Source organism: Triturus cristatus, chromosome 2_2, assembly GCF_964204655.1.
Source record: "Triturus cristatus chromosome 2_2, aTriCri1.1, whole genome shotgun sequence".
Taxonomy (NCBI): Eukaryota; Metazoa; Chordata; class Amphibia; order Caudata; family Salamandridae; genus Triturus; species Triturus cristatus.
Window position 1 is genome coordinate 386792109 of NC_140582.1, and position 14013 is coordinate 386806121.

At 43.3% G+C, this 14013-nt stretch overlaps 1 long non-coding RNA gene across 1 annotated transcript in view; it reads right to left on the reverse strand.

Moving 5' to 3' along the window:
- The window catches only part of LOC146862292 (uncharacterized), a 249175-nt gene that overhangs the window by 76120 nt on the left and 159042 nt on the right, over positions 1 to 14013 (reverse strand). Inside the window, exon 3 of the long non-coding RNA XR_014978412.1 lies at positions 266 to 566. This is a non-coding gene — a long non-coding RNA (uncharacterized LOC146862292). The remainder of the gene's footprint in view (positions 1 to 265; positions 567 to 14013) is intronic.

Consider the following 14013-nt stretch of genomic DNA (forward strand, 5'->3'; position numbering starts at 1 on the left):
TGCCTTTTCAAACACTCATTGAAAAAATTGCATTCTTGTGTACAAAGCGTGGACTGCAATTATTAGGAGGATGAAACACAGAATTATAACCAGCATTGCAAGAATGGTGAACAAGATATACAGTTCAACCATTATAACATTGTTATGTGATTCTGAATATATAATTATATGTATGCTTATACCCCTATCTAAAACTACATACGTTAGTTAGAGATTAGTGGGAGTACCCTCTGACAGTTCGCTTGGGACAACCTACCCCCCATACCTGTGTATGATGTATCAAAAAGCCGATCTGGTGCAGAGCAGGATATCCTTCCTTTTCAGGATGAAGGCTAGAGTCAGCTTGAGTGCATCTCAGTCACAGCACACTATGTTCCAGTATAACCTGCTCCTCTGATGAATTTGGCTCAGAGGTGGTGTATGTAATAAAAGCACAGTTCCAATTACAATGTGTCAAAGATAATCCTGGATACAGCTAGTTATTCCCCAGTTTGAGGACCAGACTTGCATTTGGCGGATTTTGGGCCAGCAATTTCAAATGGAATCAGAGATTATAGCCTCAGCCTCTGCAAAAAAAAATGCATGCAATTAGTAATCAAGCCTTATGACTCAAAACAAACCTTTTCAGAAATTCACGGTATATGGACAATGCTATAACTACTAGAAATGTACTGAAAAATGATTAACAAGTTATTTATACTACCATACTGGGACTGACAAGAACCACATGCTTGATTTCTGTTCACAAGAAAAGTTGCATCTCACAAACAATCACAGTCCTAGCACATTATTGTTATTGAATATATTAAGAGAAATTCAATCTTAAACCTTCTAACATGTTTATTTGCATAATATAGGTTCTAAACAAATGTAAGTATTGCAAATGTATTTGGAAAAATGGTGTTTAAAGTCAATGGTACACTTGCTAGACAATTACACCTATTGACATGGGGGTTGCACAATCACGCAGCCGCCGCAGTGCAGATTACACCCCATCAGTAGACACCCCTCAGCAGTCCCCTCACAGCAGCACGTCAAAATACCACAATGATTCAAATTAAAGGACCTAGTTATTGGCAGCAACTCAGAACCTATTAAGAAAAGGGGGACCCCTGAAAGGAACTAAAGGGCGGGTAGTAGCGGGGTAAGTCGATAAATATAAATCAAAAAAGAAACCCACCCAGTAGATATATAAGAGGGCCTAACACATAGGTCCCAGTATCAAACGCAACAATGAACTGGAGCAGAGCGAACAGAACAGTAAAGTAAATGCACCAGACAAGGTTTATAAATACCAAAATATGTATTTCACATTTTATTTGTTTTTTCTACATAACATTTTTTCAAATATTATTGATCAGTTTTTACACATCAACTTATTAAATAATGAAGACAGAAGAAACATATTACACAAAAGATTATTCAATGTCTCACACATATCTCAACTCATACATACAAACATTCATTCCATCAACAATCCACTAACAAGTTTCGGTCAAGATAGTAGAGCTTCCAGATGTGATCGTATAGGTGATTGTCTCATGTATCATCCAGTTAGACAAAAGCGATACTATGAGGTCAAAAGAGCCGAAAATTCAGGCGCCAACGTGCGTTTTGGTATTGGACCCAGGCTAGGGCACCACCTTCATCAGGGCGTAGACCGATAGGTAGTGGGGGACATGGGCTATACCTAGAATTAATCAAATAAATATATATAAACAATCAAAGAAACAAAAATAAACATAACAAATATATATATATACATATAACCTGATGCGTTATAATAGATATTACATTCTAGATCTGTCCATCCGGGTCAGCTCCAGTAGTGTAAACAGTGGGGATATCTATATCCTACAATATTATATAAGGTCCAACATGGTACCAATAGAGAAAATGTGGAAGCACACCTCCGATGTGAAAAATCACCAAAAAGTAGACTTATCACAGTGTATTGAACAGAAAAAGATCTAAAACGCGTGCAGATAGATGTGAGTTAAGCTAATATAAAGGGAGATAGGAAGAACCACAGCCCGCAAGTAGAACACCCGTGTTTAGAGTCAGTGAATGCAGCAATTGTACATGTGAGTGGAGAGAATAGCAGGGTATAGTTCACAATACGTACTTAAAATTGAACCCACAAGATGGGGGTCAGAGTGAACATCATGAAATTGTAACAAGAGATCGATAGATCGCTTGAACACTCCGCGTCAATAATTATTGCCTGACGTATTCATTCAAAAGTGTATCGGCCATGTCAGGTCGGCTTCAGAGTTTTCATAAAGATAGGAAAAAAGATGCAGTCATATCTAGAAAAAACATGAGGTGGGAACAAATTAGATTATAAAGAGGCCCATAACCTCGCTAGGGCAGAATTCCGTGTCCCCTGCTTAGATGGAAAAGGGTATAGGTAGGAAATAACATACTTGTAAATCACAGCAGCGCCGTGATGGAAGGTACAAGGGTATTCAAGCGGCCACACAAAGTTCAAGAGCGGGGAGACCCGTTGCATGAAGATTGCGTTAATAACGCTGGACGTCTATGAATTCTTTCGGTCCTCAGGGGTTTCCTATACATATAGAAAAAATAGAAAAAATAAACGGTTTCTAGATAACTAGATATCGAGATCGTATTATAACTGTCACATTTTAGAGGAGATTAATCCTAGTCTCGTAGCAGCATGGGAGGCGCTATAAAGAAAGAGATCCAAAGGGCCTAAGGTCGAATACGGTGTCAACGGGATGGAGCAGATGATTAAACACCATCCATTAATAGCAACGGGGGAATGAGGGGGAAGCCGGGGTCTCGGTCGAAATGGACTATACACGTAGATGGAGAGCAGACAGCTATCGGCTAGATAGAGCACACATAGAAGCTCAGGGAGGCGAAAGAAGGACGAGATTTCATACTGCTCAATACTTACTCGATGGTCCTGGGGTCGGGTTCTATCAGAGCGTTGATTGTGTGTCAGATAGGGCGATAGGAAAGCCTTAACTAGTTCGGCTGAGGAGTGCCTTCCTTATTAGCGCACCATGGATATCCTGTGAACCAAAGGACAGGTTCCTGACAGGAAATAGATGGAAGTAAAGAGAGGACTAAGCATATAGGGTCCATTTAGCTACTAAGAAAAAGTCGGCGGCCATATTGGAGCGATGGACATGGTCCACGGGTAGATACGCAACATGCGTTGATCAAGGCAGAATAAAATATCGCTAGACGCTCTAATCTGATCTGTAGGGGCATGGGGGTTAGCAACACGATTCCTCCCATCAACACTAATGGAGAGCAGGGGGAGCCCGCGTTATCTACCTTTTTAGTAAGTACAGCAATATTCAGTAGTATCTTTAGTAAGAGGAACAGAGGGGACCAATGGGTTAAATAATCGCATTCTCCCACTGGATAATCTCGTTCAGGCCGTGTTGTACTGAGTCTAGATAAAAGATCCAGAAAGTCTCTCTCTTTTTCCTGATAGAACAAGGGTCTCTACCTGAAGGGGTATGTATTTTTTCTAGAATGGACCATCTGAGGTCCGTTTCGTTGTGGTTCTTGTCAAGCCAATGGCTAACCAAAGGCGCAGCGATTTTTTTAATGCGAATATTGGACTTATGTTCGCAGATCCTGATTCTGCACTCGTGGCCAGTTTCTCCAATGTATATAAGATCACAAGGGCAAGTGATAATATAAATAACATTGGAGGAACGGGAGTTAGTCATACCTTGAAGAGTGATAGTCCGATTGTTGTCGCTGATAGTCTTACCAACAATAGCATTAGGGCAAGCCTGGCAGGTACCACAGCGGTGATTTCCACCAATAGGTTCAAGTCCAGAGATGGCAGTCTGAATTGGAGCCTTTTTCTCCATAATTCTCCCTCTGATTAGGACATTTTTCAAGTTCTTGTTTCCCTGGGGGTGCCCGGGAGTGGACACTTCACAGGGAAAGCCAGGAGGGGTTCCACAGCGGTATGAGTATCAGCGCCAGGAAACCGTTGGCGACACCGCAAGGTGTCCGTCTGGTGACAGTGCGCTCTATAAGTACCTTGACATATAAGTACCTTGACATGTCTAAAGGCAAACAAAGGTTTAGGTATTTTCATCCCATCGTTGCCAATATTTAACAGGTACCACAATGAATTGATGGTCTGTCTGACCCTGTGGTTGATGTTGGAGTGTTTGGTAACATAAACCAACTTACCCATAGGGTTAGTCTCCCTTTGATCAAACATAGATTCTCTGTTGAAGTATCTGGCTCGTTTGAGGGAATCCTTGATCAACTTCAGTGGCTAAGGAATTTGGCCTTGAGAATGTCGGCCTGGAAAAGAAAGTCTTTCATATGGGAGCAATTCCTCCGAACACGGAGGAATTGGCTAAAGGGAATGCTGTCCCTTTGGCACCTGGGGTGGTAGCTGCCGTATTGTAGCAGTGTGTTTCTGGCGGTGGGTTTAATATACAGAGACACACATATTTTGTTTTGATGATGTTCGATCCAAACGTCCAAGAATTCAACCCTGATGTTGCTAACGTGGACGGTAAATTTCAGGTTAATGTCAGCTGCATTCAGCAAGGCAACAAATTCATCCAGGGAGCTATGGTCTCCATTCTAGATAAAAAAAATATCATCAATGAAACGTGACCACGCTCGGACATTCTCGTAAAAAGGCGCCAGTTCGTTATAGATGTTAATCTGTTCAAATCTTCCCATATAGAGGCAAGCTATGCTCGGGGCACAGGAAGCCCCCATGCTAACGCCCTGTGTCTGATGGAAATAGTTGCCATTGAATTCAAAATAGTTTTTATTCAAAACCGTCTTCAAACATTGAATGATAAATGGGGCATTGGTGATTTGTGTTTCCGTGGCCAAGATATCTTGAAGCACCGAAAGTGCTCCCTCCTGAGGTATGTTCATGTATAGGGATTCCAGATCCAATGTGACCAAAAGTTCCTTATCTGGAACATAAGATGTATTCTTAGAGATGAAATGGCCAGTATCTTTCACATAAGATTCAAGTTTACTAACCAAGGGTTTCAGAAAACAATCAACGTATTTGGAGAGGGGTTCAATGGCCGAGCCAATAGTGGAGACAATGGGTCTTAAGGGAGGATCCACCCAGTAGATATGTCAGAGGGCCTAAAACATATGAACCTCTTTGATCTAAATCTCCAAAATTATAAAAAGTTTCGCCTGCCATGGAACAGAAAGCCCTGAAATCCTTACAAGACAATAAACAACTGACCATCAAGCCTTTCGATAAGGGTGGGGGTATTGCTGTTTTTAACACCTCTACATATATTGAGAAAATGAACACCCTCTTGTCATCTACTAGACACTACAAACGGATTATGAGAAATCCCGAACCTAATCTTAAACAACGTATCCTATCAATGGTTGAGGCGGCGGCACATGAGAATTTCATCTGCGCTAAGGAAGCTGAATTTCTGACACCCAGGTACACCCGAATGCCCATCATATATGGGGTGCCAAAGACCCACAAAAACATCTTGGATCCTCCCTTAAGACCCATTGTCTCCACTATTGGCTCGGTCATTGAACACCTCTCCAAATACGTTGATTGTTTTCTGAAACCCTTGGTTAGTAAACTTGAATCTTACGTGAAAGATACTGACCATTTCATCTCTAAGATCGAGAATACATCTTATGATCCAGATAAGGAACTTTTGGTCACCTTGGTTCTGGAATCCCTATACACGAACATACCTCAGGAGGGAGCACTTTCGGTGCTTTAAGATATCTTGGCCACGGAAACACAAATCACCAATGCCCCATTTATCATTCAATGTTTGAAGACGGTTTTGAATGAAAACTATTTTGAATTCAATGGCAACTATTTCCATTAGACACAGGGCGTTAGCATGGGGGCTTCCTGTGCCCCAAGCATAGCTTGCCTCTATATGGGAAGATTTGAACAGATTAACATCTATAATGAACTGGCGCCTTTTTACGAGAATGTCCGAGCGTGGTCACGTTTCATTGATGATATTTTTTTTATCTGGAATGGAGACCATAGCTCCCTGGATGAATTTGTTGCCTGGCTGAATGCAGCTGACATTAACCTGAAATTTACCGTCCACGTTAGCAACATCAAGGTTGAATTCTTGGACGTTTGGATCGAACATCATCAAAACAAAATATGTGTGTCTCTGTATATTAAACCCACTGCCAGAAACACACTGCTACAATACGGCAGCTACCACCCCAGGTGCCAAAGGGACAGCATTCCCTTTAGCCAATTCCTCCGTGTTCGGAGGAATTGCTCCCATATGAAAGACTTTCTTTTCCAGGCCGACATTCTCAAGGCCAAATTCCTTAGCCGCGGCTATCCACTGAAGTTGATCAAGGATTCCCTCAAACGAGCCAGATACTTCAACAGAGAATCTATGTTTGATCAAAGGGAGACTAACCCTATGGGTAAGTTGGTTTATGTTACCAAACACTCCAACATCAACCACAGGAACAGACAGACCATCAATTCATTGTGGTACCTGTTAAATATTGGCAACGATGGGATGAAAATACCTAAACCTTTGTTTGCCTTTAGACGAAACAAGAACTTGAAAAATTTCCTAATCAGAGGGAGAATTATGGAGAAAAAGGCTCCAATTCAGACTGCCGTCTCTGGACTTGAACCTATTGGTGGAAATCACCGCTGTGGTACCTGTCAGGCATGCCCTAATGCTATTGTTGGTAAGACTATCAGCGCCAACAATCGGACTATCACTCTTCAAGGGATGACTAACTGCCGTTCCTCCAATGTTATTTATATTATCACTTGCCCTTGTGATCTTATATACATTGGAGAAACTGGCCGGGAGTGCAGAATCAGGATCTGCGAACATAAGTCCAATATTCGCATTAAAAAAATCGCTGCGCCTTTGGTTAGCCATTGGCTTGACAAGAACCACAACGAAACGGACCTCAGATGGTCCATTCTAGAAAAAATACATACCCCTTCAGGTAGAGACCCTAGTTCTATCAGGAAAAAGAGAGAGACTTTCTGGATCTTTTATCTATACTCAGTACAACACGGCCTCAACGAGATTATCCAGTGGGAGAATGCGATTATTTAACCCATTGGTCCCCTCTGTTCCTCTTACTAAAGATACTACTGGAGATTCCTGTACTTACTAAAAAGGTAGATAACGCGGGCTCCCCCTGCTCTCCATTAGTGTTGATGGGAGGAATCGTGTTGCTAACCCCCATGCCCCTACAGATCAGATTAGAGCGTCTAGCGATATTTTATTCTGCCTTGATCAACGCATGTTGCGTATCTACCCGTGGACCATGTCCATCGCTCCAATATGGCCGCCGACTTTTTCTTAGTAGCTAAATCGACCCTATATGCTTAGTCCTCACTTTACTTCCATCTACTTCCTGTCAGGAACCTGTCCTTTGGTTCACAAGATATCCATGGTGCGCTAATAAGGAAGGTACTCCTCAGCCGAACTAGTTCAGGCTTTCCTATCGCCCTATCTGACACACGATCGACGCTCTGATAGAACCCGACCCCAGGACCATCGAGTAAGTATTGAGCAGTATGAAAGCTCGTCCTTCTTTCGCCTCCCTGAGCTTCTATGTGTGCTCTATCTAGCCGATAGCTGTCTGCTCTCCATCTACGTGTATAGTTCATTTCGACCGAGACCCCGGCTTCCCCCTCATTCCCCCGTTGCTATTAATGGATGGCGTTTAATCATCTGCTCCATCCCGTTGACACCGTATTCGACCTTAGGCCCTTTGGATCTCTTTCTTTATAGAGCCTCCCATGCTGCTACGAGACTAGGATTAATCTCCTCTAAAATGTGACAGTTATAATACGATCTCGATATCTAGTTATCTAGAAACTGTTTATTTTTTCTATATGTATAGGAAACCCCTGAGGCCTGAAAGAATTCATAGACGTCCAGCGTTATTAACGCAATCTTCATGCAACGGGTCTCCCCGCTCTTGAACTTTGTATGGCCGCGTGAATACCTTTGTACCTTCCATCACGGCGCTGCTGTGATTTACAAGTATGTTATTTCCTACCTATACCCTTTTCCAATGAAGCAGGGGACACGGAATTCTGCCCTAGCGAGGTTATGGGTCTCTTTATAATCTAATTTGTTCCCACCTCATGTTTTTTCTAGATATGACTGCATCTTTTTTCCTATCTTTATGAAAACTCTGAAGCCGACCTGACGTGGCACTTTTGAATACGTCAGGCAATAATTATTGACGCGGAGTGTTCAAGTGATCTATCGAGCTCTTGTTACATTGTGATGATGTTCACTCTGACCCCCATCTTGTGGGTTCAATTTTAAATACGTATTGTGAACTATACCCTGCTATTCTCTCCATTCACATGTACAATTGCTGCATTCACTGGCTCTAAACACGGGTGTTCTACTTGCGGGCTGTGGTTCTTCTTATCTCCCTTTATATCAGCTTAACTCACATCTATCTGCACCCGTTTTGGATCTTTTTCTGTTCAATACACTGTGATAAGTCTACTTTTTGGTGATTTTTTACATCGGAGGTGTGCTTCCACATTTTCTCTATTGGTACCTTGTTGGACCTTATATAATATTGTAGGATATAGATATCCCCACTGTTTACACTACTGGAGCTGACCCGGATGGACAGATCTAGAATTTAATATCTATTATAACGCATCAGGTTATATGTGTATATATATATTCACAGAAAAAACCATAGGTTTCAGGCACGTTATAGTTAGGAATTAGCATTTAAAAAACCTCAGAAATTCACTGAAAAAACCATAGGTTTCAGGGGTGTTATAGTTAGCTGGACTTTTCACTTGTACAAAACCATTGAAATTCCCCCGTTATAGTTAGTTCAGCTAACTATAACTCGCGCGCCCGCAATGCACTGCTGATGACGTCACATATTACATCACTCATGACATGGTCAGTGACATCACTCATGGCATCACTGATGACATCTCAAATTACATCACTGATGACATCACTGATGACATCATCCAGTGAATGTCTGTTTTTCAGAAAATTAAATATGTTTTATCTATGTATATCTAAACAATGATGGAAGAATAAATGGGTATATAAGTGTCTAAATGGATGATTTGTTTATGAAAAATTGATTGTGTAACTGACTGATTAAATGTATCATAGTGAATACATGGCTTAGTGCGTAATGTTTAAATATGTAAATATCTGTATCAGTCTCTCACTTTGTGTATAAGTGGCTGCATGGGTTGGTGAGTAGCTACATGGGTGTCTATATAGGTTATTAGTTGGTTTTTTGAGTATCAGTCTGAGTGTCTGCATGGTTCGGTAGGGGGTATTACGTAGTGCATAGGTGCATGAATGAGTGACTCGCTGTTTGTATGTGTTGAAGACAGCATGTGTGCAGGACTGTATGGGTGGATGAGTGTGTGTATGGGTGTGTTAGTGAGTGAATGACTGTCTCAATAGTGTCTTTATGAGTAACTACATATGTTTTAAACTAGTATATGTGACTATTGGTGTATATAAGTGAGTATATGTGAGAGTGAGAGATTGAAAGAGTTCCTGTATGAATAAGTATGTGTTTCTATAAGTGATCGTTTAAAAGACTAAGTATGTGTAAGTTGTGTATGTAAATGTATGTTTGATTCTTTATTAGCATGAGTAACTCTATGGATGAGTGGCATTGTGTAACAGGATGTATAGGTGTATGAGTACATATGATGAGTGAGTACATGTATGAGTGACTGTATAGGACTGTTGGTGAATGAGTGGATGTGTATGTGGATCTTAGAATTACTGAAGAGTTGTTGTAACTGGTATTGGTATGTCCATTGTTTTGAACATTTTAGTCTCTATTTTTGAATGTGTGTATCAAAGGTTATATTAGGGTGAGAGGAGGTCTGCCACTCTATCACAAGGATGATGTCATCAGTGATGTCATCAGTGATGTCATTTGAGTTGTCATCAGTGATGTCATGAGTGATGTCACTGACCATGTCATGAGTGATGTAATATGTGACGTCATCAGCAGTGCATTGCGGGCGCGCGAGTTATAGTTAGCTGAACTAACTATAACGGGGGAATTTCAATGGTTTTGTACAAGTGAAAAGTCCAGCTAACTATAACACCCCTGAAACCTATGGTTTTTTCAGTGAATTTCTGAGGTTTTTTAAATGCTAATTCCTAACTATAACGTGCCTGAAACCTATGGTTTTTTCTGTGAATTTCAAAGGTTTTTTAAATGCTAATTTATAACTATGCCTACAGAGATAGGACATGTGAAGAAAGAAGAAAAAATGCACAGAAAGAAAAAAAAGAAGTGCAGAAAGAAGCAACAGAAGTCCTCAAAGACGAAGAAAAGTGCAGGAAGAAGGATAACGTGCAGAAAGAACAAAAAGAAGAGCAGAAAGAATCCTTGTTGCAAAATCATCCTGTACCCTCAACTTTTTCAGACGGATACTGGTGGTAACTGAGTCTGACTAACCAGTCCTAGAGCCAGTGCTATGTTAAAAGACACTTAGAATACAGTGAAAACACCTACATACACTAGGGAACATTATGCGTTGGGGTCCCCCTGTGATTAGCATGACCTCCTCTGTAAGCCCCTAGTATATAATAGGGCAGGGGGGTTAAAACTACCTCTTAAAACAGGCCACAGGGTGTTTTTGCACACGTTAACTCAGGCCCCGTCCCCTCCTTTCACCACTGTGTAAACACGCCATGTGTCCGTTTTTAGTTGGGAGATTAAGTTCATTTGAATCCTGAGGGTCCCTAGGGTCCAACTAGCCCACTAGGTACCTCCAGTAAGTGCCACAGAGCTGCGTTGCAGAGAGGTGTAAAAAGTGGCACGGCCTGGACCACCTCTCTGCAATGCAGCTCAGTGGCGCTTACTGAAAGCACTTGGTGGGCTAGTTAGCCCCTAGGGGCCCTCAGTATTGAAGGGAAATTATATCCCCAATTTAAAACGTGCCATAGTGCGTGTTTGCACACGTCACCTCAGGCCCCGTCCCCTCCCTTCACCACTGTGTAAACGCGCCCTGTGGCTGTTCTAAGTTGAGAGATTAAGTCCCCTTGAATCATAAGGGTCCCTAGGGTCAAACTAGACCACTAGGTACCTCCAGTAAGCGCCACAGAGCTGCGTTGCAGAGAGGTGTAAAAAGGGGCTTGCCCTCAGAACACCTCTCTGCAGCGCAGCTCCCTGGCGCATACTGGAGATGCCTGTTGGGCTAGTTGGCCCTCAGGGACCCTCAGTATTGAAGAGGAATTAATTCCCCAACTTACAACTCACCAGGGGGCGCGTTTGCAGAGTGCTGCAAGGAGGGGGCGTGGCCTCTGGCACGATGCCAGTCTTTTATTTATTTTAATTTTTTAAGAAGGGGGGCTGTGTGGTTCCCCTTCTTATTCTAATTTATTGGCCCTGATGACCCCATCCCCCAGGGCCTGTCTCCTAATTATATTTTTTTGACCCCAATCCCCAGGGCCGGCCACTGTTTTTTATTATTTTTAAAAAACATATATTTATAGACACACGTAGGACATGCTGGACAAACCGTACGTACCTATCACTATGACGATTTGCGTGATATTCATTAAAAGGCGACTATGCATACAATGAATCCACGTGGAATGTATTTACACCACTAGTGAAGCTCTGACATGTCTGATGCCCTACCGTGCCTAATCCCGGTAGACACCCTTGTTGTTTATTTATACAAACATGGGTAGCTATTGACGGGCACATTTAATACACATGCACACCAAGCCATTCAAAGGGGATTCGACAAGAATTCGACCAAAACTATGCAAGAAACCCCCCTCACGGTTAATTAAACACACATCTACTGCCGGATGTGTAATACTTTTTATTTTACTCTCTGGAAAGGGGACGAACATCACTTGAGAGTCACAGCGCGCTCCTGGCAGAGCCCAATGCTGTGTTACACCCACCATTGCCTGCCGAGTGCCACACACCTCTGTGTTGTATTCCACCAGCTAGTGCATATGCTATGACACTCTCTAGCCCATGTGCACTGTAACACCACCCCGTGAATATGTCATGCCACACTTGTCTTCGCACAGGTTATATTGCCCCATCTAACGTGCCTTCCTCGATGCCTATGTTATAACGCACAGTGCTATGCCATACATATTACAATCTGGGATCCATATCTTTGTCACAGTGCATATGCAACGTTACACTCCCCAGCACATATTTTATATTACAACTTTAGAGACTAGTTAGGTTACACAACACTGCCCTGTGCATATTACACTCCAAGGTGCATATCGCATAGCACGCGCTAGTGCCTGTGCTATCTCGCGCTCTCCAAAGAATCTGTCATTGCGCACAATGTATTGCATATTATATTTCACGCCCGGTTCATCTTATATCACACTTTTTGGTGCATAGTTTATACCATACACTATATCTAGTTTTAATTTTCAATTGTGCTCTCAGGACTATGTTCTATATAACACTGTGTTCACCTACCCTTTTCACGGGCATTACATTTTGCGATAGGGGGTGGAGGGTCAGGGGTTGTATCTGCCAAGTGAGCCCGGAGTCACAGTCACAAACGCCTTCTTCTTCCTGAATAAAAGTGAGATTATGCTGCATACTTGTTCATATTTTAAGTAGTTCGCACAGACACACGTTTTAAAAACAATAAAGTTCCTAATACCCGCCTTCTCTGAACAGTTAGCTTGCTGCCCCATCCCCCTCCTCCCTATCCTCTGTTGTGTGAATCCATGGACTAGCCTCCTCCCTCCTGCCATGCATGGTCTGATGTGCTGCCACTGCCCTCAATGTAGTATGATGTACCAGTCCACTCCTCCTGCCCTCCATTGCCCAATTCTATGCCCCATCATTGACCTCCTGCTTAAACTCTGTGCTTAGCTTGCTGCCCCTATTCTCCTTCCCCCTGCCCTCCGATGTCTTTGTGCATGCCCCTGCTCCATCCTTTTTGCCCACCATGTTCCATGGACCTGCCACTCCTATCTACTCTGAGTGTTCTGTTGAGCTGCCACTCCCCTCCCACCTGCCTAGCATTGTCAGATGACTGTAACCTGTCCCTGCCACCTCCACCCTGCCTGTCCACATGCCATGCCCCTATCCTCTTCCTCCTGTCCTACATGGTCCATTGTACTGCCACACCCTTCTGCCCTCCCTGGTCTGTTGTGCTGCAACTGCTCCTCCTGCCTGCCCCGTGCGGTCTGTTGTGAGGCCCCTTCCCCTGAACTTTCTTGTCTGTGCACAGGTCCTGACCATCCCTTCTATCCTCCATTGTCCTTTGTGCATGCCCCTGCACCGTCCTTCTTGCCCATCATAGCCATTGTGCTGCCACTAACCCTCCCACTTGCCATGCATGGTCTTCTGTGCTGCCATGGCCCCTCCCACCTTCCCTATGTGGTCAGTTAGCTGCCCCTGACCCCCTCCCACCTTCCCTCCATGGTCTGTGTGTATGCCATCACAGTCTCACTGTTGCTCTTCATGGTGTGTCTTGCTTCTAGTGCCCATCCTGCCTGACCTCCATGGCTATCTTGCTGCTCCTGCCCTGCCCCCTTGCCCCCAGCCCTCTGTTTACATGTGAAGACCCCTACTCCCTCCCTCCTGGCTTGTCTGTTCCATTGTAATGCCCCTGATCCGTCCCTCCTGCCCTTTATGGTCTGTTATGCTGCAGCTTTCCCTCCTGTCTGTCCATTATGGTCAGCTAGCTACCATTGCCTCTTGCCCCTCTGTTCTCTGTTGTCCATGTGCATGGTCCTGTCCCCTCCCTCTTGCTTTCTATGAATTGTTGTGCTGCACTCCCGTCCCGCATGCCCTGTGTGGTGTATTGTGCTGCTGCAAACCCTGATGCCTGCCCTGCAGGGTCAGTTTGGTGCACCTCTCCATGTCCCTCCTGTCCTCTGTTATCCAAGTCCATGTCCCTACCCCATATCCTTCCATGATCCAATGTACCATACTTGCGAACATTTTGAGCTTGGTAAGAGGGAGATTTTGAAAAAAAACTGGGGTATTGATTTTCCCCTTTGA